The sequence below is a fragment of the Panulirus ornatus genome, chromosome 5, assembly GCF_036320965.1.
Source record: "Panulirus ornatus isolate Po-2019 chromosome 5, ASM3632096v1, whole genome shotgun sequence".
Lineage (NCBI taxonomy): Eukaryota > Metazoa > Arthropoda > Malacostraca > Decapoda > Palinuridae > Panulirus > Panulirus ornatus.
In genome coordinates, this window is record NC_092228.1 from 13775593 (window position 1) to 13802687 (window position 27095).

The 27095-nt window shown below is 47.3% G+C and overlaps 1 protein-coding gene across 6 annotated transcripts in view; it reads right to left on the reverse strand.

Annotated features, from left to right (window-relative positions):
* Nucleotides 1–27095, reverse strand: part of spri (Src homology 2 domain-containing protein sprint) — a 558675-nt gene that overhangs the window by 464946 nt on the left and 66634 nt on the right. The window lies entirely within an intron of this gene.

Genomic DNA, 27095 nt, shown 5'->3' on the forward strand with positions numbered 1-27095 from the left:
CCTCCCTCTCCCCTCTCGCTACCTGCATAGCAGGATCTACGGATACACAGCTTTCAGCTGTGTCTCGCAACTATGTCCTTCCCTGTGATCCTGTCAGGGGCTGAAGTTTAAGTACAATCGTAACAGACTCCTACATACTGCTTACTCAGGCTACGTGTGTCCTCTGTATGTGTGTGTGTCTGCATCGCATCTGCAACTTCTGTAGGTCCGTAGTACACATCCCCCACGTAGCCCTTCCTACTCTTGTGTCACGACTACTGTGCCTATGTCATTCTTACACTGCCTGTCATCCCCATGTTCAACAGCTGTATCTTTAAACACCAATATCATCAGTCACTTCCTCTGGTACGAGTACTTCTCATACTTACTAATACTCATATCCCCTCGTGTGTTTATCTCGAGTGCTTGCCTCCTGTGTTTATCTTGAGAGTGTTCAAGTCCAGGTGAAAGTTGTGGTGAACAAAGCTGAAGCCTCACCAATGTTCCCCACGAGTTCAAACGCTGTCCAGTCGCAAGGCTGAGCCTGGCTTTACACCACGAGCAAATATAAGAGGAATCCAGATATGCTAGCTTTGAGGGGAGAGCTTGAGAAAATGCTGATATGGCAATCAATTTCAAACAAGATAAGTCTTAAGATATGAGGATATGTGGTAGAGAGGAGGAGGAGGAGATTCACATCTACCACCTGCATGTACTGCGGCTGGGTTCACGCCACCATACACCACACCTCCCACCTCAAACGTGCCACCACATACCACACGAAGGAACGGTGGGGGTACGTATGAAGGACAGACAAACAGGAGACCTGATCATCTAGGATGGGGGTTATCTCAAGCCATAACTTCAATCGTGGTAGGAACATGGTAGTACTGCAGAAGGCGTGGATGGTACACGCCACTAAACACAACCCGCCATTACCACCCTTCCCCCCTGCACCGTGAGGGGTACCTACCATGCCAGTGGTACTATCACAGCACCGCCCACCACACACCACATTTACCTCCTGAGGCAGACGAATGAGTCATGGACCCGGGTTGTGTTGGGAGGTGCCAGGCATACGTGTCACATTAATGCCTTGAGCACAAAGGTATGAACGACCCTTGGCCATCCTGGCCTTTAACCTGATCCTGAAGGGTCGAGTCACAGGCAACGCCTTCATACCCAAAGGTCATACCGTCGTGCTCAAGCATCGTACCGTCGTGCTCAAGCATCGTACCGTCGTGCTCAAGCATCGTACCGTCGTGCTCAAGCATCGTACCGTCGTGCTCAAGCAACGTACCGTCGTGCTCAAGCAACGTACCGTCGTGCTCAAGCATCGTACCGTCGTGCTCAAGCAACGTACCGTCGTGCTCAAGCATCGTACCGTCGTGCTCAAGCATCATACCGTCGTGCTCAAGCATCGTACCGTCGTGCTCAAGCATCATACCGTCGTGCTCAAGCATCGTACCGTCGTGCTCAAGCATCGTACCGTCGTGCTCAAGCAACGTACCGTCGTGCTCAAGCATCGTACCGTCGTGCTCAAGCAACGTACCGTCGTGCTCAAGCAACGTACCGTCGTGCTCAAGCAACGTACCGTCGTGCTCAAGCATCGTACCGTCATGCTCAAGCAACGTACCGTCGTGCTCAAGCATCGTACCGTCGTGCTCAAGCATCGTACCGTCGTGCTCAAGCATCGTACCGTCGTGCTCAAGCAACGTACCGTCGTGCTCAAGCATCGTACCGTCGTGCTCAAGCAACGTACCGTCGTGCTCAAGCATCGTACCGTCGTGCTCAAGCATCGTACCGTCGTGCTCAAGCGTCGTACCGTCGTGCTCAAGCATCGTAACGTCGTGCTCAAGCGTCGTACCGTCGTGCTCAAGCATCGCACCGTCGTGCTCAAGCATCGTACCGTCGTGCTCAAGCAACGTACCGTCGTGCTCAAGCATCGTACCGTCGTGCTCAAGCATCGTACCGTCGTGCTCAAGCGTCGTACCGTCGTGCTCAAGCAACGTACCGTCGTGCTCAAGCAACGTACCGTCGTGCTCAAGCGTCGTACCGTCGTGCTGAAAGGGTTATGGATAACATATGCACACCATACAACACGCGCTTCATCACAATATGGTATACAGCAACACACATACTATCATAATACACCTCTTTTTCTTTATACAGCCCCGAGTGTCACATGCCACTCCGGCGTGTGTAGGCACGAATACGAAAGCAAGGGAATACACTCTCCTCGTGTGTTTCAGGGTCTTAAATCCATAAAAATATACAAAATACCCACAGAAAAGTGTAACTGTCTTCCAATAAATACACACACACACACACACCACATTATAAATTACTACACTCTACGCCGAGAATAAGAACGTGCAGTGATTCGCGCGTCAATACACACAATCAAAAGAAAGTAAACGCGTATTACGAGTCAGCACAACCACTAATCCTGCTCCTGTTACCCGCAGGAGCAATAAAAGAAACAGGAACAACAAAAGGAACCTCTATAGAAGAAGACGGGGGAGGGGGGATCAGATTTCGTCAAAGCGTTGGGTGAGGTGAGGGTGGGGCGCTTTCCCACAGCTTAGGTGTCGGATTACACACCAAAGCGGATTGTGGTTGGGGGGTTTTCCCCCTCTCCTTCACTTGCCCGGCCAACACCCACCCTTCCCCAATCTGAGGCCACCCTCGGGGCAACCTCATACACGCCTTTCTCAGCCTCAATATTCCTCTCCTGATCCTCCCATCTCCTCCACTGCTGTGAGACGCAAGTTCTCCTCCCTTGTCTGATTTAATCTCCTCCGTGAAGTCCATCTTTCCCTCCCTCCTTCCTTCCCTCCCACTAAGGGCTCCTCCCATAGCAATAATCTTCATCTCCACCCCTCCCCCCCCCCCATACCCATTGGAAACTCTCCAGTCTTCCTCATTCCCCGTCCCGTTTTCCCCTCCCTCTTCCGAGATGGTACGTCGCCCACGGCCCCGTCCCGTTTTCCCAGCCCTCTTCCGAGATGGTGCGTCGCCCACGGCCCCATCCCGTTTTCCTTCCCTCTTCCGAGATGGAACGTCGCCAACGGCCCCATCCCGTTTTCCTTCCCTCTTCCGAGATGGTGCGTCGCCCACGGCCCCGTCCCGTTTTCCCCTCCCTCTTCCGAGATGGTGCGTCGCCCACGGCCCCGTCCCGTTTTCCCAGCCCTCTTCCGAGATGGTGCGTCGCCAACGTTAATAATCTCGAATTCCCATCTGAGGCATCGAGTTCCTCGGCGGACTTCAGCGGTCTGTTTCTCGAACGCGACACCTGCTTTCAATGCCATCATTTCTCTTCACCCATCTTATACACACACACACACACACACACACGCGCGCGCGCACCCTAGTCGTCTTTAACCCCCCACTCCCGTCGCGCTACGGACCTGGCATTTCATGCTTCGAATCGCGGAATGCCACCTTTTGTTACGGCCTGGCTTTGTGAGGCGATGGAGGGCGAACCATAGCCATGACTCCTGCGAACCGAACGCTGCTCAGAAGCACCGTTCGAGCACCGTGCTTCGATCTTCGGGTATAACGGTCCGGCCAGGCGATCATACCGAAACACTGGACGTACCTGTGCTGAAAAGACTGTCCAGTACAACATAAACGGAGTGGAGGAAATGAACGCAAGATACTATATAAAAATGACGCTAACGAAGTGACGGTAAATGATATCGCGTGAGATGAACCGTGCCCACCACACAAACCACATTAAGCGACCTATGAAAAGCAACACGAAACACACAGACTAAATCATCCTGAACTGACATCTACTGAGCCATTACATAACCTATCATAGAACACATCAAATCACAGACACACACACATATATATATATATATATATATATATATATATATATATATATGTATATGTATATGTATATATATATATATATATATATATATATATATATATATATATATATATATATATATATATAGACACCCAGGGAGAAAAAAAAAATCCCTAATATCACATCAGCTGTTCAACATCGCAGACAGCAGCGTCATTCGCCCGAGTATTGCTCAAGCACTTGGGGTGAGGGCTCGTCTTACGCGTCTCTGTTTTGAGCTGAATGGAACCAGAAGCTTTCCCCTCCTTATCACTTCTCATCAACCGTTCCTTGCCATCGGCCACGAAGTTGCCCCATTCTCTCTCTCTCTCTCTCTCTCTCTCTCTCTCTCTCTCTCTCTCTCTCTCTCTCTCTGATCTACACGGGTTTCATCACCTCGGCCACTGCTCTCGCCAGCTATCTCCAAGTGTCCCAGCTTCTATGACGTCTGGCTGATGCCTCCCATAGCTTCTGTGCGAAGACCAGACTCTAGAGCATCCATCACTGCTTTACTTCTTTCTCTGCGGAAATATCTACTATCTCTTTGTCTCGAGCGCCTGGGGAGCATAGATCCGTTCTTCCTGCAGTTGACGTTACATTTCGTCCAGGATTGGCTATGCCTGGGACGTGCTTCAACCCGTGCCATATCCGCTACTACACACGAGCCTCACGAACCTACAGGCAATCTACAATGAGGGGTAAAGGAATCGGCCGCAACAAACTAGCAAACTGACGTGAGCGACACGTCCACAACCAACCATGCACAGCAAAGGCACAACCTGATGCTCTGAAGCAGTAAACAAACGACTGCTCCAGCCCAACACGACCCACGGGTAAGCCGAGCAATCCTAGCCATCACACGAAGAAGCCCGGTTACCAACCGGTCCGAAGAGTGTTTCATGCCTTGGGCAAACTACAAATGGCGACTTTCCCCCTCTCCGTGACCATTCCAAAGGAGGAGGCCCCTGGCGAGGAGGCAGTTTCCAATAAGACGGTCGGGTAGGATCAGCGGCGGATGTTAAGGGAAGGAGGAAGGACCTTCCTGGCCGAGGGCCTCCTCAAGATAAGGGATGACATGATGCCACAGTTCCTTAAGCAAGGTCCCCATACAGGATGAGGTTCGAGGGAGTGATGGCCAACGGTAAAGCAAGACACGAATCAGAAGAAACGCGAGTCACAGTGAAATACGGACCAGCAGGCTTCGCAGGCCACAGACTATGGAAAAGCGTAACAAGGAAGCGGAGGGAGAGGGGGGGGGGGCACTGGCGGATACTGGCCCGACCGGGGCGTGAGGGATCACGCCCAAAGCAACAAAGTCTCCATCTGGCTGAAGTGAGGACGCTGTGCCTCACACCCCAGGCCCTGGCAGCTCCTTGATCCCATCCTCCCTCCCTGTGACAAGTTTTTTCCCCCTCCTCCTCACCGCTAAACTTCCGAATTTATCAGAATGTAAAGTTTAACTTTGTCCGCGTCGTCTTGATGGCTTCGTAATGAATTTAGTTTCCACGTTATGAATACCTCGAGAGGCGGGGAGGGAGGGAGGAAGACCGGGGGGTAGCAGGGTGTTGACAGACGCTGGGAAGGAGGGAGGGAGAGAGGAATAGGTTATGATATGGAAGATTAGGGGAGGGTGGGAAGAGGAAGCGAATGAATATAAGAAAGAGGAGCATTAGATGAAAAAGGAGAGAAAAGCGCGCGTGCTGCAATACAATCTCTCTCTCTCTCTCTCTCTCTCTCTCTCTCTCTCTCTCTCTCTCTCTCTCTCTCTCTCTCTCTCTCTCTCTCAGGTCGTATCGTACACTGGTAAGAGAGCCCAGCAACACCTCAGAGCCGTCAGCGTACTTGAATCGCCCCTACCCCTCTCCCTTGAGGGGTGCGGGTACCACAGCAGGTAACACTGGCTTTGTCAACCACACACGGTGGCGGAGGGCTTGAGTCTGCTCATGAGGCTCCCCCACACACGACCCCCCTCTTCAGCCACAACGAACCCCTTGGCTTCCACAGGCCGGCAACCGAGCCACCAAGCGGGTATCGACTATGGCAGCAAGTGGGGTCCATTTTGGGTACGTTATGAAGAACGTGGGTTAGATGTGACTTGGAACAAGGGAAAGAAGAAAAGACGATGAATAAGAAAAAAAAAAAACGATGTTTTCCTCCTATCGATGAAGATATGATAATAAGAGCAAAAGAACTACAATTATCTCATTGAGAGGGAGACATATATAAAATTATAAAAGGAAAATAATCATAATAATAATCATACTATCATCATTAACAGCAAACACAACAGCAATAATAATAATAATGATAATAATAATAATAATAATAATAATAATAATAATAATAATAATAATAATAACCCATCTTTTAACAAGTGAATGTGCTGGAAATGTTTAAGGACAACCTGTGGTGTAAGTAGTCTGATCGAGTACAGTAATCGGGTAAGAGAGAGGCGTGGTAATAAGAAGAGCATGGGTGAGATAGCTGAAAGAGGGTGTGCTGAAATGGTTCTGACATATGGAGAGAATAAAGTGAGGAGAGATTAACAAAGTGGATATATGTGTCAGAAGTGGAGAAGACAAGGAGAGAGGGGAGACTAAATTGGAGATGGAAGGATAGAGAATAAGATTTTGTGCTGGGGACTGAACCTGCAGGAGGGAGAGTGTACGGGATAGAATGAACTGAAGCGATGTGGTATACAGGGGGCGACGCGCTGTCAATGGACTGAACCAGGTCTTATGAAACAGTCAGGGAAAACAACGGAAAGTTGTGTGTTGCGGATAGGGGGCTGTGGTTTCGGTGCATTACACATGCCAGCAAGAGAATGGATGTGAGCGAATGAAGCCTCTCTTCGTCTGTTCTGACACTACCACGCTGAGCTGGGAAACGGCGATGAAATAATAAGAATAATTCCAAATAATTTTCAATTATGGTTTCCCAACTGTCGATGATTCCCCCCCCCCCCCCGTTCTCGCTTCATCCAATCACTCCAAATCATATCTCAATTATAACGTAATTCTAGCTGATTCGTCCATTTTCACTTCCTCCATCCATTGCAAATCACACCCCAATTACCATTTTTAACTGTAGCTGATTCCTCCGTTTTCGCTTCCTGCATCCACGCCATAAAGAAAACGCGCCATATGATGATATACCTCCCCTCTCGTTTCCTTCATGCGCGGCAGACAGACCGTTCACAACTTTTACTTCTGCCTGAGAAAGCGTAAAAAGCAGTCCCCAGTGAAAGTAACTTTTCTACTACCGCCACTGTGTCTGCCTGACTGGTTCTGAGCAGCCCAGAATAACAACTTATACAACTTGATTTACTCCAGCCGACCCGGTTTGAGTCACATTACTCGCCACAAACCACTTTCGCTTCCAATTTCATCTCGTCTCGTCGCTCTAGTAAATCTTTTATCAATTTCTTGTCTCTTACCCAAAGTATAAATATGATAAATCATCGCAACCATCTCCACGAGCCAACCTACCAATTTCCATGTTAATATTCGTAAATGAAAGTCCAGTAGTGTCTTGGGGTCGCACAACTTTTAGCTGGCATTCGACCAACAACCTTCTATAAAAATTACTGAATGATGTAGATTTACTTTATCCACCTACCCTCTGTATCTTCTCTACATATTTTCTATATCTGGCAGATATAATAATAATAACAACAATAATAATAATATTATTATTATCATTATTATTATCATTATTATTATTATTATCATTATTATTATTATTATCATTATTATCATCATTATTGTGAGGGAGACACATTCCAGTAGTCCACCGCTGACGCTTGGCCGTACACTTTGCCACAGAAGCCATCTAAAAGGCGTCTCCCAGAGTTCTTAAAGAAAAAAAAGGAAATCAAGCGGTGATTTCCTTTTCTCACGCTACACCACAAAAGAGGGAAATGCTTCTCTATGCAAAGAGAAAAGACAGTCGCAGGGCTTAAGTTTCAGATAAGGTAAACATCTGTTGGCCTGCTCCGCCAGCCTCCCGAGAAATCCCTTGTGGTCCTCGGAGAGGCCCATCAGCTTAGCCCAAACCTCTCAGCTAATCACCACCCGGCTGAGAGTAAGACAACTACTCAAATGATGTCATTAACTCCACTACATTACATTCTTTGCCTAAGTAATTCAGGGCCAAATGCCAGAATGGAGCTTCTCTTCCCGCGCATTTTTCACTTTAAACTCTGGATTTAATGCCCCCACCCCCAGCGACTCGTACTTCGGACTGCCAGATTTTCCTATTTTGAGCCTTTTATGACTCACCAATTTAACGAAGCCATCGTGAAATCTTTTAAGAAGTAGTTCAGTAAACTAATACCCCAATCAGTTCAAAATATACGGCAAAAACAGATATTCCAAGCCACACAACGACATCGCCAGATACTGAAAATAAATGGCAGAATATGGCACGACCTGGCCTCCCTGCTGACGTCACCAACCGTAACAAAATCGCCGGGGCCCCGTAAGCTACCGTCACGGATATTTTGGCTGAAGGCCTCTCACACGGGGGTGACGGCATTTTCACTACATCGCTCGTCTTTTCCTCCTATCGTTCACCTGACTAAACCAGGATTGCGCTAGTTTTTTTTTTTTTAACCAAGACATGAAACTTAAAAAGAGCTCTACGTTGAAAAAAAAAATGAGCCTACTACTAAAAATCGGGCGAGTTTAACGGCGCCAAACACACATACGATGGCAACATGACCCGACTGGTGGCAACACAGCAGGAAGCTACGCGCGCAATTTTTCCCTCAAGTATATACGGGAGCCACGCTGGGGGACGAGAAAGGGGGGGGGGGGGGAGGTACTACTGTAATTCTACTGCTTCTCCCTCTTCTCCTCCCCCTGTATTTCTCGTCGTCTCCGACGTATTCGTATATCACTATCTTACTAATCTATGTATCTTCTTTTCCTGAAGAATGTCATACACGGGCGATGAACAACTGTACACAGTGTGTGACGTCCTATACGCCCGGCCTCAGGGTTAGCTAGGCAGGGGAGAGAGGGATAAGGAGTAAATGAAATCTCATCCTCGTGTAACAGTGCTGGACCCTTATCTTTTTTTCTTTTAATCTCCCCTGAGCACTACGGGTCCTAATCTCCCCCCTGAGCACTACGGGTCCTAATCTCCCCCCTGAGCACTACGGGTCCTAATCTCACCCCTGAGCACTACGTGTCCTAATCTCTCCCCTGAGCACTACGGGTCCTAATCTCACCCCTGAGCACTACGGGTCCTAATCTCTCCCCTGAGCACTACGGGTCCTAATCTCTCCCCTGAGCACTACGGGTCCTAATCTCTGCCCTGACTCTGGGCCACAACCAATGGTCGTACCGCTGTAGTCAAGGATGGCATCGTCGTCGTGCTCAAGGGTCGTATCACCGTGCTTTATGGAGTTATGTCGACAGGTGGAATGTCGTCCAATGGTGTGAGAATGGTTGTAGCCAAATGTTATATGATGATGATTGCGGATGTTCAACACATAATGACCCCCTTCCTGGCCTTCGCCACAAGCATAACGGAAAAGAATATCATATTCTGAACACCAGAATATCAAAAACATCCCTTTTAGTCAGCATAACAGGTAGGACTGAGCGACATGGACGACCTTATGGTCTAAAAGCACAAGCGGCATTACCAATCAAGCCGTGGCTGCCGACAGCATTACAGCTTATCACGAAGCATAAGAGCAACATGTCACAACATAAAATCAGGCTTCCATGTCAGGACATCGCTATCACTGGGCGGTGAGGAGTGAGGGAATGGGGAGGAGGGGATTCCCGCGCATGTTCCCAGAGGTCACTGACGTGCTTCGCATTCCTGGCCACGTCAGGCCACGTGAGGTGACGTCCACGGCAAAGACGTACATCAACTACGTCGTGTGCTGACTGTGAGAGGAGAGAGTGTCCGTACACACCTGCTGGTGCAGTGGTCGACAACCTGGAAACCGGATGGACGACACGCCGGGCTCAGCAATAACAAGACACACACACACACACACACACACACACACACACAGTCCAACCACACAATGGCATAACGCAATATGTCCGAACACAAAACATGCCCTAGCACACAACAGAACCGAATCAATAAAAAAGTTCGTCCATCCTGGACGAGGACACATGTACACCCTTCACACAGTCGGTATCTGCAGTAACCATACACCACATACGGTATGAACCTCCCATGTGAGTCACCAGTTTCCCAAAACAGAGGAAAAACAAAAAGAAATACTGTAAATGGTCAACTCCACACAAGGGTCCCACACGGGAGAGGTACAGAACACCATGATCACCCACCCAACCACACCCTCCAGTTCCATTAGCTTCAGTTGGGTAGAAACTTGACGAACCAGCCAGAGGTCATGTTCATCAGAATAGATAATGTTCCGATAGAAGCTGCATCCCACTTCCAAGCTGTGCAAGGAGGAGGAGGAGGAGGAGCCTACACGATCCAGAGTCACATCACAGAGCTGGAATATTCATGGCAGATAAATCCTTCTTCTGTAAACGACATCCTAATCTCAGCAGTAACCATCCTAAGTGCCCCTGCTTTTTTTTCCCCCCCTCTTAGGTCCTGAGTTACTCCTTTCCCTGTGATCCCAACCCGCCATATGTTTTGCCTCGTTTACCATGCTGATCCCGTTTAGCCTCGAGGCCAGGGTGCAGCAGCAGTCAGCCTCACAACGGGTTATGGCCAGGGCCAGAATACACCCACACACACACCGGGGCCAGAGTACAGCAGCTGTCAGCCTCGCACCGGGGCCAAAGCCAAAGTACAGCCTCACACTGGGACCAAAGCCAAAGTACAGCCTCACACGGGGACCAAAGCCAAAGTACAGCCTCACACCGGGACCAAAGCCAAAGTACAGCCTCATACGGGGACCAAAGCCAAAGTACAGCCTCATACGGGGACCAAAGCCAAAGTACAGCCTCATACGGGGACCAAAGCCAAAGTACAGCCCTACACGGGGACCAAAGCCAAAGTACAGCCTCACAACGGGACCAAAGCCAAAGTACAGCCTCATACGGGGACCAAAGCCAAAGTACAGCCCTACACGGGGACCAAAGCCAAAGTACAGCCTCACACCGGGGCCAGAGTACAGCCGCAGTCAGCCACACACCAGGGACGACCGTTATGGTTGCCGAACACCTCTAACTAGGCTGTGACTGCACCGCTCCCGACTATTACATCTGAGCAGGATTGCGTCTGTATGCTGCCCGCGGGGACACAAGTGGCCATTTAAGTAATCCTCTGCTCCATTATCTCACCACAGTCGGCTCATGTGACGCTCCTTCTCCATAACCTACACGTGGCTCTGCCAGCCTCAAGCGGTAACAACTTCACTGACATATTCACTCAACAAGCTCGTTCTATATTGTGATACGAATTCCCGATGCTGAAGGCTTAAATACAACGTATTGGAAACGAAACCTTCCACAGGAATTCTTGATCAATTTCTTTCTCTCTCTTTACTGAACTTGGAAGGCCTTGGTCATCGTCGTCATCATGTCCAAGCTTTAAACAAAAAAGTGATCAACATAAGAGTAACGAAGAAAGAAGAAAATATAACGAGGTGGAAAGCTGCATTAGAAAAAACATGAGGTAGTATACGGTAAAGAACTCATGCGAGAGAAAAGATCTCCAGAGTTTACCAGTGTAAGGAAGGAAAGAGACATCACAACCGCCCGCTCTTGAGTTGCAAATTGGTGGTGTAGCTAATGGCGTGGGCAAAAATAAGAAACGCATTTAAATGCTACACACTACTGCCTATTGAGCAGCCCATGCGACAAGTATACGCCAAATAAAAATCAAACTGCGAACCTTCCGGCGTACTGAGGTTGGTCATCAGTGTTTGTGTAGTGGACCGCGTTAGGGGCAGCAGCAGGGGACCTACGCCTCAGTGGCTGGGCCAATATATCGCCTGCTATGGACGCCTGATTTACCGCCCCACTTACTGCCAATGCCACCCTCAAAAAACACGTTTACTACGCCAAACCCCGCCTCATCTGCATACACTGCAGAGCACAGGCTAGGGAGGAGCGGCGTCTACGGAGGTAATACTGAGAGGCAAGGGATCCAATAGGGCCCGGGTTAGGGTTGAGAGATAAAATCCAGTGGCACGGGGCGTAGCAGGGTCTACGAATGGGTTGCAGTGGAAAGGGAAACGAAGAAACAAGAGAAATACTACACGAATGACTCAAGTATACTCAAGGTATACTACATACACAGAACGATGGGAAGAAATACAGAGGGAGGAAACGCAAATCCGCCAAATTCAATACATAACGTGATCTCATTTCTCTACCAGTTTTTCTCGTGCTGTTTGTTCGCTATGATGTCATCATCCAGTGTCGAAATCTAAGGTAATGTCTGAGTACATATCACAAGATCGCTCCGTTTACTAGTGTCTTGTGGGATCACAGGAAGATCCCTCCCACCACACACACACACACACACACACACACACACATTTACTAAGCTATTAGGTTAGGTTCATCCACAAACCTAACCAAGCCTAGCTTGGAAAAAAAAAAAATGTCTGGTGGTGTATCGTTGTGATGGGGGAGATTAAAGAGGCATGGTCTTCCCAGTCTTAATGCCTAGCTGTCCTAGGCTGTGCTAGTTGTTTAATCTTATACACTCACTTGCTAGTATGTCTTCCCCCCCGCACCATAACATGACTATGACAGCGTCATTAACGGTCCAGTAATACGGTTGTTTGTGGTCCGCGCGTCAAAGTAAATATGGCAGGAGGCCTGATCACGTCCACTTTCTCTACATATCCGCTCATTTCCGTTACTTGAGCACCACGCTAACAACAAGCATCACTAGGCTACAGACGAGAGCTAAATATCAGCATTTCTTTTGCTCTGGAAGCCAGTCACACGAAAGGATGTCTGCAGACAGTGCTCGGGCGGGTGCGACAGACCCTTGAAAATTGTCATGGCTGGCCCTGCCTCCCTCACGTTCCCAGGACTGCCACCACAATCTCTACTGAAGTGACGGTTACTAGGTTCGTTATGCTGGTAACGAGGTCATCTAACAAGTTCCTAGATCTTTATACGAACATCATCGTCCACATAATAGTACAGCCCACAAAACATCATCAAAATCTTAACACCATCATCAACAGACATCACAGCCGATGCCCCTCACTCACCATCACACACTATACAACTACAATAACCTTGCGATCCTATAATAATAAACCAGTATAAATTTACATTTTCATGTTATAATAAATCACTGTGACAAATTCAACGTTATCTTGACACCACCAAGCATTATCTCCGGCGTTACCATCATCCGGCACACCAACACCAGCGAAAAACACACTGGAGTCGGCTACACCAGCGCCATCAAAACAGAGTGGCGAGGTAATGCATTATTCCAACCCGCTGCGTACCACAATGAGCAAGTTTTTCACCAAGACACAGCTGCCACACACGTCTTGCCGGTAAGCTAAAAACGATGAGAGACAAGGTGAACAATACCCAAAGCACAAGAGAAAACAGGTCTTGCAAATTGGAAAAACGAAGTAAATGTAAGACTTTCCTACGAACAAGGCTGGATACAAAAAGCGACGAGTTGAAGTCATGAGTTGAGAAGCGAATCTGGGAAAGGTAATGAGGCAATTAAACCATTCACACTCGAGAAAACCATGAGCACGACAGCGCGACCACTGACCACGACGGTACGACCTTTGAGCACGACGGTACGGCCCCCGGGTATGATGGCGTAAGGTAAATCATACCCAAGGACCGATCCGTCACCCTCATGGGTCGTTACGTCTTGTTACGGAGAGATAAAGCGACGTGTAACGCGGCAAATGTCATCGTTTAACGAGGATATCATCCGCCATACGACAGTCTTCCCACTTTCCAGAGATCCGCTCTTCCGCTACTGGGTGTGGTGACTCGAGGGAAACCTTGCAACACCACCACCAACCCCTGGCCTTGACAAGTTTCCCCGCCATGACGCCACCACAACTTGCACAATCACCAGTGCCGGTACCTCAGCGTTTACCCCACCTCCACGCCCGCGAGAGGAGAGGGTGGCGGTGGCGGAGGAGGAGGAGGAGGAGGAGGGCGGGTTTGTTTTTAAAAGGGGAGAGAAAGGGATTTTAAAGGGTGGTGCCAACGGGGAGGCTACGGGATAAAGGAAGGTGTTTTGGAGGGTGAAAGGGGTGAGTGATGTAATCGGCCGAAACAAACATGACTGCTTTACACACACACACACACACACACACACACACACACACACATGGAATTACATAAGAAAGACCATTACCAGGCAACCTTATGGTCTTCGAACTACTTTATCTACCCGACTAAAGTAAGAACAAGCTAAATTTCTAAAACCCTTATATCTGCAAACAACAAAACCAAGTAACAAAGCAAAAGGCTCCTCGCCCGCCACTCTCTCTGGCACGTATGCCGGCAGGAAACTAGCTGTGGGCATCATACTTGGGGTATACGAACGTGGAAAGTCAACAGAAAACGATGAATGGGACACACACACACACACACACACACACACACACACACACACACACACACACACACACACACACACACACTCGTCTAATTTCAGCCACCGATACACTCACGAGAGAAAGTAGTTTAATTTAGCCTCCACATTCTGTAAAGCAAAAAAAAAAAGTTGAAATACTAGCAAAACATAGTGTCTTTCTGGGGAAGGGGGAAGGGGGGGGAAGCTCTTTCACCGATAATGAATACCAATGGTCTTTCTATCTATCTATCTATCTATCTATCTATCTATCTATCTCCTTCCCTCTAAGTGCGGAGGCGAGCATCAAACGCCAGCCCTGTTTGATGGCAAGATCTGGTCGTGAGTACCTAGCCTCTCTCTCTCTCTCTCTCTCTCTCTCTCTCTCTCTCTCTCTCTCTCTCTCTCTCTCGAATAATAATAATAATAAAAACTACCAAGACGGTCAAACATACATAAACAAGGGCGTCTAATGAAGAGGGGGAGAGGGGGGGGGGTAAGAAAGGGGCCACCTCCTTCTCTCCCCCCCCCCCCCCCCACCAGCCACCGCCACCATTACACAACGGACGTAAATCAACAAAGTCTCCCCACACACCCCCCCCCCCCACACACACACACAAAAAAAAAATCATAACGAAGAAAATGAACGAAATTCACACATTTATGCAAATGAAATTCATTAATGCACAGTTTCCCCGCGAGTTCTCCCCCCTCTCTCTCCCGGGCTTGGGGACGCTTTCCCTACAACACTCACCACCAAATTAACAAGCCAATACAAATGAACAAAGAAAAAAAAAACTACGTAAAGGGGATTAAAAAAAAAAATAAATGAAAGGCGAAGAGATAAAAAAAAAAAACCACTCTTCCTGCTCAATAATTTACAATTCACTTCCAATAGCGCTGCCTCCCTGTAATTGAATTTGGAATTTTTTTTCCCCCCCCCACGCCGAAACAATGTAAAATTATATTCAAATTACACACAGCCGAGGGCACGGGAGCCGACACATTACAGGAACCGCGCAATTTATGGTCCTCTCGACGCGAATGTTGGCCGACGCCAGTGGATTTCCCCGGCGTCCAGTGTGTGTGTGTGTGTGTGTGTGGGTGTGTGTGTGTGTTCCCCGCCGTCCGTCAGGTATGGATAACCCCTCCACCCTCCACCCGCCCTAATCATCCTTATCAAATAAAATGATCATTAAAAAATACTTAAAAGCGCACCGGAGGGGAAGGGAATACCTTTTAATTTTTTTTTTTTTTTCATTCTCCGTACATCCCTGGGCCAAATATCATATTCCGGTGGCCAAAATGAGCAGTCAATTCTGTGATCATGTTAAATACTGACAGTTCTTTTTTTTCACAAACCGCACATCCATTTTCTAGCAGTTCATATATATATATATATATATATATATATATATATATATATATATATATATATATATATATATATATATATATATATATTATCCCTGGGAATAGGGGAGAAAGAATACTTCCCACGTATTCCCTGCGTGTCGTAGAAGGCGACTAAAAGGGAAGGGCGCGGGGGGGCTGGAAATCCTCCCCTCTCATTTCTTTTTTTTTATTTTACAAAAGAAGGAACAGAGAAGGGGGCCAGGTGAGAATATTCCCACAAAGGCCCAGTCCTCTGTTCTTAACGCTACCTCGTTAATGCGGGAAATGGCGAATAGTATGAAAGAAAATATATATATATATATATATATATATATATATATATATATATATATATATATATATATATATATATATATATATATATATATATATACATATATATATAAATATATATATATATATATATATATATATATATATATATATATATATATATATATATATATTTCTGGAATCCGGATATTCCTGTACCAATTAGAATGTACTTTTAGTAGTACAACCCAGTACAAAGTAATGGAATGTATTGTTCATCGATCCCCACACACAATGTTCCAATAAACTGGGTAGCGAAAAAAAAAGAAGAAATGGCTACGCATTACGTATGAAACACCACGTAAAATACTCCGGGGATAAAACACCGAGCACTGTGGTACTCCTCTTATTATAGTATGGCCTCTGACCTGACCCTCACTGATCAATGTCAAAGGCCAGGCAATCACGCCACAGGTTCGCGACATTATGAAAAACATACTGGTCGTTATCAAGTAAGCATTCACGTTGGATATATATATATATATATATATATATATATATATATATATATATATATATATATATATATAAGAGGTGAAAAAAAGGGCTAATGAGAGTTGGGGTGAGAGACTATCAGTAAATTTTAGGGAGAATAAAAAGATGTTCTGGAAGGAGGTAAATAGGGTGCGTAAGACAAGGGAGCAAATGGGAACTTCAGTGAAGGGCGTAAATGGGGAGGTGATAACAAGTAGTGGTGATGTGAGAAGGAGATGGAATGAGTATTTTGAAGGTTTGTTGAATGTGTCTGATGACAGAGTGGCAGATATAGGGTGTTTGGGTCGAGGTGGTGTGCAAAGTGAGAGGGTTAGGGAAAATGATTTGGTAAACAGAGAAGAGGTAGTAAAAGCTTTGCGGAAGATGAAAGCCGGCAAGGCAGCAGGTTTGGATGGTATTGCAGTGGAATTTATTAAAAAAGGGGGTGACTGTATTGTTGACTGGTTGGTAAGGTTATTTAATGTATGTATGACTCATGGTGAGGTGCCTGAGGATTGGCGGAATGCTTGCATAGTGCCATTGTACAAAGGCAAAGGGGATAAGAGTGAGTGCTCAAATTACAGAGGTATAAGTTTGTTGAGTATTCCTGGTAAATTATATGGGAGGGTATTGATTGAGAGGGTGAAGGCATGTACAGAGCATCAGATTGGGGAAGAGCAGTGTGGTTTCAGAAGTGGTAGAGGATGTGTGGATCAGGTGTTTGCTTTGAAGAATGTATGTGAGAAATACTTAGAAAAGCAAATGGATTTGTATGTAGCATTTATGGATCTGGAGAAGGCATATGATAGAGTTGATAGAGATGCTCTGTGGAAGGTATTAAGAATATATGGTGTGGGAGGAAAGTTGTTAGAAGCAGTGAAAAGTTTTTATCGAGGATGTAAGGCATGTGTACGTGTAGGAAGAGAGGAAAGTGATTGGTTCTCAGTGAATGTAGGTTTGCGGCAGGGGTGTGTGATGTCTCCATGGTTGTTTAATTTGTTTATGGATGGGGTTGTTAGGGAGGTAAATGCAAGAGTTTTGGAAAGAGGGGCAAGTATGAAGTCTGTTGGGGATGAGAGAGCTTGGGAAGTGAGTCAGTTGTTGTTCGCTGATGATACAGCGCTGGTGGCGGATTCATGTGAGAAACTGCAGAAGCTGGTGACGGAGTTTGGTAAAGTGTGTGGAAGAAGAAAGTTAAGAGTAAATGTCAATAAGAGCAAGGTTATTAGGTACAGTAGGGTTGAGGGTCAAGTCAATTGGGAGGTGAGTTTGAATGGTGAGAGGCTGGAGGAAGTGAAGTGTTTTAGATATCTGGGAGTGGATCTGTCAGCGGATGGAACCATGGAAGCGGAAGTGGATCATAGGGTGGGGGAGGGGGCGAAAATTTTGGGAGCCTTGAAAAATGTGTGGAAGTCGAGAACATTATCCCGGAAAGCAAAAATGGGTATGTTTGAAGGAATAGTAGTTCCAACAATGTTGTATGGTTGCGAGGCGTGGGCTATGGATAGAGTTGTGCGTAGGAGGATGGATGTGCTGGAAATGAGATGTTTGAGGACAATGTGTGGTGTGAGGTGGTTTGATCGAGTAAGTAACGTAAGGGTAAGAGAGATGTGTGGAAATAAAAAGAGCGTGGTTGAGAGAGCAGAAGAGGGTGTTTTGAAGTGGTTTGGGCACATGGAGAGAATGAGTGAGGAAAGATTGACCAAGAGGATATATGTGTCGGAGGTGGAGGGAACGAGGAGAAGAGGGAGACCAAATTGGAGGTGGAAAGATGGAGTGAAAAGGATTTTGTGTGATCGGGGCCTGAACATGCAGGAGGGTGAAAGGAGGGCAAGGAATAGAGTGAATTGGAGCGATGTGGTATACAGGGGTTGACGTGCTGTCAGTGGATTGAATCAAGGCATGTGAAGCGTCTGGGGTAAACCATGGAAAGCTGTGTAGGTATGAATATTTGCGTGTGTGGACGTGTGTATGTACATGTGTATGGGGGGGGGGGGTTGGGCCATTTCTTTCGTCTGTTTCCTTGCGCTACCTCGCAAACGCGGGAGACAGCGACAAAGTATAAAAAAAAAAAAAAAAAAAAAAAAAAAAAAAAAAAAAAAAATATATATTTACGTAAAAACTTACGCATTCACGTTAGAAATATAAATTTACGTAAAAAAACTATCTCTTGATAATGCTTAATCGCTATTTCCCGCGTGAACGAGGTAGCGTATGCAACAGATGACTGAGCCTTAGAGGGGAAACAAAAATATAGATCCTCATTTGGCTCTTGCCTCAGATCCTTCTTGGAAAGTAATACAGTAGGGAAGGATTTCCAGCCCACTGTTCCCGCCTCCCTGAGTCGCCTCACGAAAAGCAGGAGATACGTGGACAGTTCTTTCTTCCCTATACGTAAGGGCAATAAAACACACACACACACACACACAACAACAAGTAACACCGGCTGCAGACAAAGGCTGGACCAGCAACAGGACCATAACAGAGCAAATTACACGCGCGTTTGAGTAAAGGCTCAGTTCAACACTGGAGGTCCCCTCCTCCTCCTCCACCAGGGGAGGCTTGGCTTAAACACGACACCAACACAGCCTTCAGGGATCAGCAGAGCGGGATGCAGGACCAGAGATGACATACTTACGAAGGAGTGAGGGAAGACCATACGACCAAATATCGCATACTTACGAAGGAGTGAGGGGAGGCCATACGACCAAATATCGCATACTTACGAGGGAGGGGGAAGATTATAGGTCTAAATATCACATGCTTACGACAGAGGGGGGAAGATCATAGATCCAAATATAACATACTTACGATGTAGGAGGGAAAGATCATAGGACCAAATATCACATACTTACGAGGGAGGGAGAATACCATAGACTCGAATATCACATACTTACGAGGGAGAAGGTAACAGCATAGGCCAAAAGATCACATACTTACGAGGGAAGAGGAGAGGCTCAGACAGCATACACTTACGAGGGAAGGAGGAGGAGGAGGAGGAGATTAGACCCAGAGATCACATACTTACAAGGAAGGAGAGGAAGAGGATTGGCCCCTAAAGACCCATCCTCCCTCACCCTCCCCCCTCCGCCCTGGTAAGGAGGGCGGTGGAGACTGTCGCGTAAACAAGGGAGATAACAGGAAGGGGGGCTACATGCTCCAGCCATCCCCAACATCCCCTCCTCCCGTTCATGATCTCAGGGCGAGGCAGGTGCACCCGGAAGGTACGAACACCACCACCAACACCACGCCAACCAAACAAAGTCTCAGCGTTACAAATTCCAACACAAAGCAAATATACACCACAAAAAAGGCCCTCCACTACCTACAACACACACACACACACACACACACACACACACACACACACACAACGTCGCAACAACTGTCATCCACACCCGAAGTATGTGAGAAAACACATTACGACCGTCACCAGCAAGCAACACCAGGATCCAATTTCGACATCTGACTCCTCCCCACCGCCACCCCCGGCGGGAGAGCCCACCTTTCGTGATGGAGGCGGCGCAGTCCGCTTTGTTGAACAAGAGCAAGACGCACCCAGACTCTATCACCGACTCGGCAATGAGCGCGTCAGTCCATCTCCCCGCGGCCTGCTGGAATGAAGACATTACATTAGCATAAGGGGAAGCACAAGGAAGGGTTTCAAGGCCCTAAATATGGACTTCACACCCTTTATCTCCGTCAATTAAGACCCGTCTTTTGTTCCCTTCGGCCGCATGAATATCTTCCACAAGACCAGATACCACATACGTTCCTCCCGCGTCCGATTCAACCCTTGATAGTCATCTGCTGGGCTTTAAGCCCTTGGGCAATGCGGTACGATCCTTGAGTACGACGGCTCGACTCTTGGGTGTGATGGGTCTTTGACCTAAGCTATAAGGGTCAGGTCAAAGGCCAAGGCCATCACACCCAATGGTGGTGCCGTCGTGCTCAATGGGCATACCTTTCGTAGTCAGGGGGAGTGAGACATGCTATGAGGGAACCTCCGTGCACGGCATTACTACTATTACCTACTCGTCCCCTCCTCCCTCCCCGCGGAGCTCAGGGTTTCCAATCCCAATAGGGATGACAGCATATCTTAGATCACCGGCTCGCCCCTTGTAACTGATACCATAGAAAAGTTATGTGCACTGCATACTCAGGTGCACACGCGGAGACGAGGACACACACACGACTTACAGTTACAGACTTAAAACAACGACGCAAGCCTTGACAACGTACAAGTCACTATGGCAACAGGTATGAACAGGGAACTATACGTTGGCTAATTAGAAACCAACATATACGCGGCCTATGTGAAGCATGTAAACACGTTTACCTTACATGTATCTTACAATGGTTTCGGTTTTACCCCCATAACTCGGGCTGGGACCTTACCTACCTTGCGTGTATACCTTATGGTGTCGGAGGCCTTCTCCACCCCACAGCTCGGTATGGGACCCTACGTTAAGCATACATAACATGGCTTCAGAAGTATTCTGAAACCTTATCTTACCTTACCTATACTTTTCGAAGGTTTCGGAGGTCTTCCTACCCCCTATCCCTTCTTCATCTTTCTCCGAAGAAGCTGCTGGCCTGCTACTAATCTGCTTACTATGGCTGTTGAGAGGCAGCGGCGCCTGTAGACCTACATAAACCATCCCGTCCTTGGTGACCTGTTACGCTCTACGTATACTTGTCCACTGTACGGACCATTAGGGGAAAAAAAATGTTTGGGCCTCTGATACCTTTAAGCATACAGCTTCCCCTCTCGACGCATACACACAGACAAAGGCCAGGTGTTCGTGCTGAAATCACACTCCCACGGCCTGACTTAATCCCGCTGACCCGCTGCCCTTGACGGAACACGTGACCTTAACTGATCTCTCCTTAACAACCCAGAGGAGACCAGCATCAATGAACGCGGATGCCACGCTCATACTGTTACACTATCGGCGTGGCCGACTCGACCGGCTGCAGCTACGTGCATCCGTCACGGAGTTCGAGCAGTCGGGCAGTCTAGCATTTCTCCCGCGCCCTAAGCCTGGAAGAGTCTACCATGTGACTCCTGGTTCGATTACTCCCCTGCAGGAGGTCTGTGGTGCCTCATCTCCCGTCAGCTTCCTTTGGCAGCAGCCCAGCCTCACCCCTCCCCTTAGAAAAAAAAGTTACTCTACCTCCTGCCCCTCCAGCAAAACTCCCAGTGGGACACCATCAACGTTGGCCCGCCTCCTTCGGAAGCCTCAACCGCCCCACATCCGCGCCATACAACAGTGACACTTGCCAGCGCCAGCACCTGGGTACACCTGGCTCCCCCACCTGCGCCACAGAAAACCATGCCTACCTCGAGACCACCACCACCACCTCTCACCCTCTTACCTAACCCTGCAACACGTACAGCAGTTCGCCCTGACCCAAATCATCTCCGCACTTACCCAATAAAAGCATTACCTCTTACCCATTTCTGCAGCCCTCTCTCGGTCCAGTCACTACCATTACGTCACAAGAAGATAAGATCATTCCCTTCCCCGATGTGTCTTCTCTTACCCAACCTACCGCGCCTTTCGTCTTCTGTGGTAATATCTTACGGAAACGTTCGTGACTGTATTGCCAAAAGGGAGCTGTTTTTTTTCTCTCTCTCTCTTTTTTTTAGCGTGAATCAGGAGCCACTGCCTTCTAGGATTTTTCCTAGCGTAAATCATATTCTTCTCTCGTCTGCCCTGAATAAAATACAGCCTCACCGGCCCCGAAATCAGTTGTAATATTTTACACGTCTGCCACGCCTGTGCCGGTGCCAATAGGGAACTAAGTCTGAGTGCAGATCGGCAACCACGCCTTCCAAGACCCCAAGAGCTTATATATCCGAGGCCAGGCCATCACACCCAAGGATCGTAAAGTCGTGCTCAAGGAGTCGTACCGTCGAGCTCAAGGGGATAAGGAAACCCGTATCTCAAGCGAGGCTGAGGAGAAGTTCCACCAAACCTAATCTTCATGCAGGATCTCGGAGTATGCAGATCTACATACATCACGAGAAAGTCCTGGTGTGATGAACCAATGCAGCAGATGGTTACTATAAACACTCACAATCGTCTATCTATGAGCACCTGAAAGTAGACATGAGGTAACTAAAGTCACTGCTTTTCACGCCTGTGCAGGAGACCCCTTCAGGAAACTGACGGAGGAGGAGCTAACCCAAGCGCCTCTTAAGTTCACGTATAAACTTGGGGGGACAAACAAGCGTAGCCTATGCGCGTAAACCTCTTCCAACTAACTTAAGATGAGCTAACTTGCGTAATACTCCCCGTCCGACGCAGAATTAACCGCCAAAATAAACGACGCGGGGAAGCAAACCTGACCGAACTAGGCTGAGTGAACCCAGGCCCAGACCCGGGTAACACTACCGGCGGAGACTGTCAGCCAAGCCGTGTGGGACGGCAGCCCCCGACCGCTACTCTTGTTTACTTCGCCATCATCATCATCATCATCATCACCTACCGAGGCTTTCGACAGTCAACTCCTATGCCAAATATCCTCGACTTCCATGGCTCTTGCCTGTCCAACCTGTATACGTAGCCTAGTCGTTCACGTGACAATGGAGGCGAGGGCCACATAACAAGAGGTAGGTGGACGGAGTTGAACACAGAACTTGTAGGAATGGGATAACAAGAGGTAGGTGGACGGAGTTGAACACAGAACTTGTAGGAATGAGTACAATACATCGACATGGCAGGGCGACAGATGGGTCCAAGAACCCGAAACATCGTCCCTTGGGAGAGAGAAGGATATCATTATGCTAAACAAGTTCCCCCATTCGTTTCCGGGGAGAAAATACCTCCTCCTCCTCCTCCCAGACAACGTCATCTACATCCACTGTTCCTTCCGTGTTAAGGTGGATTACCTCTCCTTGTTAAGATGAATTATACCCGCTCACTCCACGCCAAATTAGATGCTAATTGCTAATTACAGAAATATATCATCTCGGCCAACAAGACCTCTCTCCACGTCAAGCTGTATTAGTCTCCCTTTCCATCAAGCTGAATTACTCCCACCTACATCAAGTCTACCTCCCACGTCAATTTGTATTCCGCCGCTTCTACATCGTTACATTACTTATGCCTATATGAAGTCTACTTTCCCAAGCCAAGCTGTGCTATCCAGTCACCTTTATATCATGTTGAATCACTTCTACCAACATCCAGTCAAACCCTTACACCTATAACCAATGTCAACACTGACTGTTCTCTCCACCCAACCCTCGTCACTCTGTATCGGACTCCTCCTCATCAAGGCGTTCACAACACCTGACCTACAAGAACAACCTAACTCAGCATCGACCCACAAGTCGGGCTGGCTTAACCTTACCCTGACATGGTCTTCGGGGGAAGGAAAAAAAAAAAAGTTATAATCAAGAGAGGAGGAAATACACAAAATAAATACAGAGATTAGCGAACTAAATAAAAGAAACCGGTAAAAAGGGGGACAGTTCAAACGAACTTACGAGAGTAAATCACACGGAAGAGGATCCAACCAAGGCACGTGAACCCGACCAGAGGACCAAACCCCCACCCCCAACCCCGCCCCACCCCACTCTAGAAGTTGGGACAAAGAACCATTAACTTCACATTTCACAAATCAAATTACATGCAAATCCGGCGTTATAATTAGCTGGGGAGAAGGAAGGTCCTTCCTGGCGGCGGGTCCATCACAACCTGGGGCCCTGGGAGACCAGGAATCCCCCCCACCACACACACACAGCCTGGGACCCAGGAATACCGGCATCCAACAGGAACCCCCCTAAAGCCTGAGACCTGGGAGTACCAAGACATCCCCCACACCTGGGACCCGGGAATACCGCCACCACCCATCCACCAGGACGATCCAGAGTCTGGGACCTAGGAATACTACTGCCAGCCCTACAGGAAACAGCATCGCTACCCCCTGCTTCAGCGAGGTAGCACCAGGAAAACAGATAAAAAAAAAGGCAGGGGGTAGCGATGCTATTTCCTGTGGGGTGGGGTAGCGCCAGGAATGGATGAAGGCAAGCAAGTACGAATATGTACATGTGTATATATATGTATATGTCTTTGTATGTGTATGGATATGTGTGTGTATGTATATGTCCTTGTATGTGTATGTATATGTGTGTGTATTGGCGTTTATATAATATATATATATATATATATATATATATATATATATATATATATATATATATATGTGTGTGTGTGTGTGTGTGTGTGTGTGTGTGTGTGTGTGTGTGTGTGTGTGTGTGGATGGGCCATTCTTCGTCTGATCCCTCGCGCTAACTCGCTGACGCGGGAAACAGCGATTGATTTTAATATATACATATATATATATATATATATATATATATATATATATATATATATATATAGAGATATATATAGATAGAGAGAGAGAGAGAGAGAGAGAGAGAGAGAGAGAGAGAGAGAGAGAGAGAGAGAGAGAGAGAGAGCAGACAGCAGCAAATAAAGAGGAAGGATACCATGAGGAGAGAGGAAATGTGGGGCGAAGATGAATTAGGACCATAAGAGGCAATGGGAGGAAGAGAGGGGAGAGCATCATGTGAGGGAGGAAAAGGGAGAAGATCCTGTGGAAAAAGGGGAGAGATTAGCTAGGGAAGATGATCCAGTGAGGGAGGGGAAATGAGGGAAGAGAAGGGAGAGAGAACCATTCTTTGAAAGAACGGAAGCGAAAAGGATGGGAGAGGGGAGGCTATGGCGGAGATGGTACAGATGACGGTTATGATGTTAATAATCATCAATACGTAAGAACAGAGGGACAAGTGAGGGGGCGAGGCACGGATGAAAGGCAGAGAGAGCAAGAGGCTGAAGGGCCGGTGAGAGGTGAGACAGGAAAGGACAGGAAGAAGGGAGAGACGGACGGATGAACCATTCGGTGGAACGGGATAGGAAGAGACTAGGCATCACCTCCCACCTAGTCCACCTGTTCCCCCAGCCATCGACGCTCTCTCCTCACCGCAACTCTGGCTGGGTCTTTCATCCAGCCTTCTCCTTTCCCAAGGGCAGCGTCTCTCCCTCCACAATGTCGTCCCCTTCCACTGCTTGCCCTGGCTGTGCTTATATCTCTTGTATTTTTCCCCGTACCTTAGACCCAGCTCCAGCATCCTCAGAAGCTGGCCGTGCATCCTCCCATAGTAGGTCTCTGGCCCATCCCCCCAGCAGCTCCTGCGACAGGAACCCCCACCTGCTAGGGCTCCCCATCACACACATCAGACCTCTCTACACACCTATCTTCTCCCTGTCTTGCTAAACAGAAAATCATTTTAAAAAACTCAACACCCACATTTAACGGCAAATTCAGGACAATCAACTATACAAAGCAATCTTTAATACAGCTAGAAATCTATTCATGAAAATATATGTTGCCAAAAGCAGAAGAGAATCGTAAAATTCTCAGTTAAACCGGTCACCCGTAATTTACAAACAGACTCCGCACACAGTAAAGAAATTACACAGTTGGTATATCGGTAATGATGGGGGATAGTGTTGGTATATGAAATAAGAAAAAAAAAAAATAACGATATAATAAGGTATTAAATCAACAGCCGAATTGAGAACTGGTCAAGAAAACGAATTACATCTTACCAACGGATCATGAGAATCCGCAATAAATAACGTAAATAATTACTGGCAATGGAAAATAACAACACCAAATCAATGGGGTCATGAGAATCTACAATAAATAGCGTAAATAATTACTGGTAATGAAAAATAACTGCATGAACACTGCGAAAAGGAGAGAAAGCTAAAGCTTAAACGAGTGTGGTTGTAATTACAGTTTCGTACATTCAGCCAGGTTTATTAGGTTAGGTTAGATTAGGTTTGAGCTAGGCTAGGTTCAGTTAAGCTAGGTTAGGTTAGGACTGCGCTAGGCTAGGTTTGATTAAGTTACGTTAGGATAGGTTAGATTAGGTTTGAGCTAGGCTAGGTTCGGTTAAGGTACGTTGGGTTAGGTTAGGATTGAGCTAGGCTAGGTTTTATTAAGTTACGTTAGGTTAGGTTAGGTTAGGTTTGAGCTAGGCTAGGTTTGGTTAAGCTACGTTAGGTTAGGTTAGGATTGAGATAGGCTAGGTTTGATTGAGTTACGTTAGGTTAGGTTAGGTTAGGTTTGAGCTAGGCTAGGTTTGGTTAAGGTACGTTAGGTTAGGTTAGGTTAGGACTGAGCTAGGCTAGGTTTGATTAAGTTACGTTAGGTTAGGTTTGAGCTAGGCTAGGTTCGGTTAAGCTACGTTAGGTTAGGTTAGATTGAGCTAGGCTAGGTTTGATTAAGTTACGTTAGGTTTGAGCTAGGCTAGGTTCGGTTAAGCTACGTTAGGTTAGGACTGAGCTAGGCTAGGTTCTGTTAAGCTACGTTAGGTTAGGTTTGAGCTAGGCTAGGTTCGGTTAAGTTATGTTACGTTAGGTTAGGTTAGGCTAAGCTAGGTTAGGTTAGGTTAAGTCAGGTTCGGTTTGTAAGGTTAATTTTGGCTTGATTGAAA